Raw genomic sequence first — 6,646 nt, forward strand, 5'->3', positions numbered from 1 at the left:
GTCTCTGTCTGTCTCTCATTCATGTCATGGTCATTTTTAAACATCAACAAAACTTACTAGGAGTATTAAAATACAAGAAGACAAAAAAAGGCTATAGAGACTATAGAGACTATAGAGACAAGGAAAGGAGTCACCTTTAATATAGCTTGTGTGACCATGAGAAATAAAAAATAAATATTAATAACATGCCAATGATCTGTAAACAAAATCTGTAAAAGAAGAATGAGAGATTAAAAAACTCACTGGAATAAAATGGTGATGAAATACCCTTTATCAGATATAATCTGAATTTGTTTTATTGCAGGCTTAAATTGCAACAAATATTATTTTTTTCTTAAAGCTTTTATTTGAGACATCATGGGAAGCTTACCAGTACACATGGAGGACACATGATCACAGAATGGAAATGCTGTAGAAGCATCAATACCTGCAGGTAATGCCAGAGATAAAGTTTGACCTGATACAATGGCTGGAGGAATAAATTAGTGCTCCTCTCCTTCTTCCTCACCCACACCTTCAACAGAATTTATACAAACCTCTTCAAAATCCTTCTCTAGTACAGCCATGTCCTCATGGGCCTGAGAGAACTCCCAATCCCACATACCCTAACCAACATTCTAGTGCACAAAAGTATACTTGGCATACATCAGATTAAACTTGTAATCTAGGCAAGCCCACAACCAATGGTTGTGGTTTTGTTCAGCATGCACACAGCTCTGCAGACCTTGGCAAGGATAGCAACAGGTACCAGGGTAGAAGGCTGGAAATTAATGCCAGTCTTGAAGCCATTAGGGTACCAATCCATAAACTGGATGTTATGCTTGGTCTTAATGGTAGCAATAGCATTATTGACATCTTTGGGAACCACATCACCACAGTATAGGAAGCAGCAAGCCATGTATTTACCATGGTGAGGGTCACCTTTTATCATCTGGTTGGCTGGCTCAAAGCAAAGATTATTAATATCTGCTATAGAAAGATACTCATGATAGGCTTTCTCAGCATAAATGACAAGGGCATTAGTGGCCATAGGGAAGTAGATGTGAGGGTAGGATTCCAAGTCGGCCTGTAATTCTGTCAGATCAACATTCATGACCCCATCAAATCTGAGGGAAACTGTGGTAGAGGACAAAATCTGGCTAATAAATTGCTTAAGTTTAGTGTAGGTTAGGTACTCAGTGTTAAGGTTTCATCAGTAGATGTCATAGATTATCTCATTGTCTGTAATGAAGGCACAATCAGAATACTCCAGGGCGGTATGTGTGGATGGTGAAGATGAAATTGTAGTGTTCAACCACAGCTGTGAAAATCTGGTGGAGGGGGCAGGGTGGGAGGGCTGGGTAAATGGAGAACTTTGTCTTGGATTTCTTAGCCCCATCAGTAGGGAGATGAACCCAGGTCCAGTTCCCCAACCAAAGTTGTGGGAAACCAAGAAGCCCTGAAGACCTGTGCACTGGTCAGCATCTTGTAAATTCTGTCCAAGACAAGGTCAATAATCTCTTTGCAAATGATGTAGTGGCCATAGGCATAGTTATTGGCAGCATCTTTTTTGTTTCTGATGAGCTACTCAGGGTAGAAAAGCTGGCGGTAGGTACCAGTATGAACTTCATAAATACATGTGGGTTGCAGATCTATGAATACTGTCAGGGGCACATGCTTGCCAGCTCTTTTCTCACCAAAGGTGTTGAAGCAGTCAATTCCTATCTCAATGGTTTTGTCACTTGGTGTCTGGATATCAGGCTAGATGCCATGTTCCAGGCAGTAGAGCTATCAGCAGGCATTGCTGATCTGGACACAAGCCTGGCCAACATGGATGCAGATGCATTCATGCATGATAGCTATGGCTTATAAGGCCAAGGGTGACAGAAGCAGAAACTAGGTCCCTGTTAGGGTTTTAACAACTATGAGTCAAGGTAAGTAACACAATGAGGCCAACTGTAACAAATAATAATCAAAGTTTTTTCAGGGGACAAGAAATAGGAATAAAACTTAAAGCAACAATAAGGTAAGAAAGAAGAGAAACAGATGATTACTGTGTACTTTAAGTTACCTATAGATATAAGGTTGATAGACTTTTATTATATCTTATATCCTTTTATATGGATTAGCAACAACTTAATGAAATCTAAAACTACAAAAATATCTAAAAGTGCTATAGATCAATTTATTTCCAAAACAATTGAAAACATATATTCACACAGAGTTTGAAAACAAATCTAGTTTACATAATTATCATGATAGACAAAAAGGGAGAAAATAAAATATACTAAAATAATAAATTCTAAATGTAGTTTAACTATAACAAAACATATAGTTTATATAAAGTTATATATTCACATATATAATATATTATTTATATAGTTGTAAATAACATATAACTACAAAATATATTAAAATAATAAATTCTCAAGGTAGTTTCACTATGTCTGTATCAGAAGGCAGTAATAATAAATTGTTAAAATACAATGAATACATATATAGAATAAATAAATTCACTCAGTGTTTACTATTTTTCTGTATGTGTGTGTATGTATGTATGTCTGTCCTTCTGTCTTTAGAATGTAGTTTGAATTTATGATGACTTAGTAAAATAGTAATTGTAATTTTGTTCAACTACAAGAGGAATGAATATAAATTATATGTTACATTATTTATAGATAAAATAGTAAAGTTGTAGAACTTGTATTGTCAAGTCATCAGCTGCCATTGAGCAAGCACATGGTCACTTGTTCTCTGCATTTTCATTGATTTTGGTTTTCTGTAAGGTCTTTTTCTGATGCATAAAGTTACTTCTTTGATGAGGCGTAATGGCTATATTATCTGAAGGTATATAAATAAATGTTTACAATGTAGTTGGAATTTATGCTGGCTTAGTAAAATGGTAATTGTAAATTCTCCTTCAAGATCCTTGACTAGGCTTCTACTTTTACTAATGAAAAAATTCAATTCTACCTAGATTTTATAAGTATACTATCTGAATCTGGAAAATTAAAAATTATATGGAGTATTGTAGATTAAATTTTTGAAGTCAAGCAAATCACAAAGCATGAACTATAGAAATGATTCCTGAAAGTATAGTCTTCAAATCACAAATCACAAATTTATTATTTGTTGAATGATGACATAAACTGTTAATAAATAATAATAGTATTTGCATTATTTGACTAGCAAAACACAATTTTAAAGACAAGTACTGATTAAATTATACAAGTAAAGAGTCAAAACATTTCTAAGTTTTTTATCTAAAAAAAGACCAGAGCCAAGAACTCAATAACTACAACAACTAGTTTGTAAAATATTCATTAAGAAGTAAAGTTCTCTTGTCAAGGATGATTTTGAGAACCTTCCAGTATCATTTAAACAAACAACAACAAAAAAAGGTCAGTTTTTAAAAGGGTGCAAAACTGTCTCACACAGCCTTGTGAATTGACACATGGAGTTTGGTGGATAGTGTCTACATCAATGAGACAGGAGCTGCAGTCGTCTGAGAAGAGGAAACCTCAACTGAACAAAGAGTGTCCTCATAAGATCAGGCTGTAGGCAAGCCAGTAGGATATTTTCTCAATTAAGGATTGATATGAGAGCGTCCAGTTTATTGTGAGTAGTGGCACCCCTGAGCTGGAAGTCTTGTTTTCTTTTTGATAGCAGGCTTAGCCTATCATAATGAGCAAGCCAGTAACAGCACTCCTTCCTCCATGGTCTTAGCATCAGGTCCAGCCTTCAGGTTTCTTTTGATTGTGTTTGACAATGGGATGTTTCCATCACACAAGTTAGAGTTTCCATTGATGTAAAGAGGAATCATAATCAAGGCAACTCTTATAAGGGACAACATTTAATGCCAGCTGGCTTACAGTTTCAGAGATTGAGTCCTGTCATGGCAGAAATCATGGCAGCATCTAGGCAGGCATGGTGCTAGAGAAGGAACTGAGAGTTCTGCATCTTGATTCAGAGGCAGCCAGAAGGAGACTGTATTACAGCTAGGAGAAGAGTCTCAAAGTCCATCTCCATAGTAACACACTTCCTACAACAAGGCCACACTTCCTAATATACACTTCCCATGGGTCAAGCATATTCAATCCACCACAGGCTGTGGTGAAGAAGTAAAACAAACAAACAAACAAACAAAAAACACATAAAAAATAAACAAAAACCCAACCAAACAAAAGTCCTTTCCTTTACAAATAGCAGTCAGAGAAATTCTGACACATGTATCAAGTAAAGTGAAATAAGTGTGTCTGTGTGTGTGTGTGTGTGTGTGTGTGTGTGTGTGTTTACATACTTAGAATCCAGTCAGATGATGTGCTGGATAATGATGAATTTTATAGAATTAAGATTCACATAAGAAACAAAGCTTTTTCACTATCTGTGAGAGTCTTTCTAGGGAGATTTAACTAAGATGAATAGAAAACTGCATATCAACTAACACGGGTTATCTAGGAACAAATACCTTCAAATGCTGTAATATCCCCATCAGGATGTTCTGTAGACAAGACTGTAGGCATTTTCTCAGTTAATGATTGATGTAGGAGGGCCTAGATAACTGCAGGTGGTGCTACCCCTGGGCAGATTGTCTTTGGTTATAGGAAAATGCTAGCTGAGCAAGTGTACCTGTAATCAATATTCTCCTATGGCCTCTGCTTCAGGATTTTCCTCTAGGCCCTTGCCTTGAGTTGCCAACTTGGTTCCTTCAATGATCTATAATCAAAGATAAGCAAGGCAAATTAATTTTCTATGCCTAATTGGATTTAAGTTGTTACCTATAGCACACTAACATAAAATAAATTAAAGTAGACCTTGATACCTGGATCATGAGAATTGCTGTGATAGACCCAATCGGGTTACTTTTGGGAGGATTGTAGAAAAAGTTTGGACTTTTGGGTTCTATGAATCATTAAGTACTTAAGCTTACTTGGTTATTTTGGGAACTTGAACAATATTGTTGACAGTAGTCCAGATAATAGAGGACTGAAAATTAATGTTTAAATTTGAAGACTTAGAGTCCCTGAAAATCCCTGTCAGGGTCATTTTTCTAACAGTCTCAATTAAAAATTGTAGACTTAGATTTTTTTTTTTATCCACTTTTTTTAAAAAAAAATTTTCATTGGTTATTTTATTTATTTACATTTCAAATGTTATCCTCCTTCCCAGTTTCCCCTCCACAAGTCCCCTATTTCTCCTTTCTTCCCCTGCCTACCCACTCCTGCCTCAGAGGCCTAGTGTTCCCCTATCCTGGATCATCAAGGCAGAGCAATTGGGGCAATTCCAATCTCTGTCTGTCAGGATGCCAGCAGTCTAGTTCAGTAGTGTCAGGATATCAAACATAAATCAGTAGTGGTGGCACAATGTAGCAGAAACCACCAGGTCTCCCCCAATGAGAACGAGTCAGTCAAAGCAATGAGGAGAACCTAGGAAACCCAGAGATGTTCTCTGCTGTGCCTCTCACAATTGAGAGAATATCAGTAAAGACAAAGACTCGAGAACACATGCTCTCACACTCTTTTGAGTCCTATTTCGATTCTTTTCAAACACAGCTTGTCCTCCCATCAGTCTCACCTGAGCAAAGTACCATGTGAGTCTTTCTTAGCAAAACACCGTGTGAGTCTGCATCACATGACATAACCCTGTGAGCTCATGAAACGATGGCTTGGTTTCTAGTAGAGCACTGGCTAGAGATACCTGGAGACCCAACAGGTGTCCATGCTTGAGAGAGACAGCATATATTTTGCTACACTCCCAGATTACAGGCTCTTGACACGTGGTCTAAGGATCAGCGCCTTTCAGTCAAGTAGGGCAATGCCCCTATCAACCCCTACACAGGTAGAGGGTGTGACTACAGGCTTCAGCCTCAAGAGATTTCCATATTAATGAGATATTTAAAGGCCAGAGGGCACAGCCAATTAAGCATTCTTTTCCAGACCATCCTCCTTCCTCCCTCCCTATTTAGCTCAGGTCTGCCCTGAGTTCAGGGGGAGGGGGTACAGACAGATTCATCTACTATCTGACATGACAATATACCTCTTAAATCCATGGACTTCATTGTGTCTTTGGGGCCTGTCATGGAGAACTGTGGAAGGGTCCTCTGAATATCCAGCTGCTGCCTAATCTCCTGTGGAGGGCTTCACTACATTCCAGCCACAGAGATTGCTGATTCAAGCAAGCTAGCTGAGCCGCAGAGCCAGCCAAGAAGTACAGTAGCCAAGAGTCTCCTTCCCATGGGGGCGCTGTTGGGTCTTTCTCTTTCCCTTTTTCCTATCTCATCTCTGTTCTTCTGCTGCCCCCAGCAGCATCTGGGAGCCTGAGGACAGACCACCAGCCTCTGGGTCCACTCAGGAGCCCTTCCCCTGTGAAACCTCAGACAGAGTGAGATCTCCCTGTGCCCAGGCGGAGCCCCATAGCACCTGCCCAGTGCTGTGTGGAAGGGATCAGTCAACATTCCAGGGCTTCTGCTTCCCAGAACCATGGTTCCAGTAGCCTGGGGCGGCGGACATGAGGGAATCACAACTCTGCCCAACAGGGCCCATGCCCAGAATGTGCAAGCAATCAGCAATCAAGTGGTGGAGGATGCAGACAAAGCCAGCTCTGAGAGTTTCCCCCGCTGGTGCCCAGGAAGAACTTAACTTCTCCACAAAACTTAAGGACAATGAGT

General features: G+C 39.0%; 2 pseudogenes; both read right to left on the reverse strand.

Annotated features, from left to right (window-relative positions):
* Nucleotides 1-482: 482 nt before the first annotated feature.
* Nucleotides 483-1,833, reverse strand: LOC117706035 (tubulin alpha-1B chain-like; annotated as a pseudogene).
* A 1,173-nt stretch (nt 1,834-3,006) lies between these two features.
* LOC117706476 (small nucleolar RNA U3) lies at nt 3,007-3,082 on the reverse strand (annotated as a pseudogene).
* Nucleotides 3,083-6,646: the final 3,564 nt, after the last annotated feature.

This window comes from Arvicanthis niloticus, chromosome 3, assembly GCF_011762505.2.
Source record: "Arvicanthis niloticus isolate mArvNil1 chromosome 3, mArvNil1.pat.X, whole genome shotgun sequence".
Taxonomy (NCBI): domain Eukaryota; kingdom Metazoa; phylum Chordata; class Mammalia; order Rodentia; family Muridae; genus Arvicanthis; species Arvicanthis niloticus.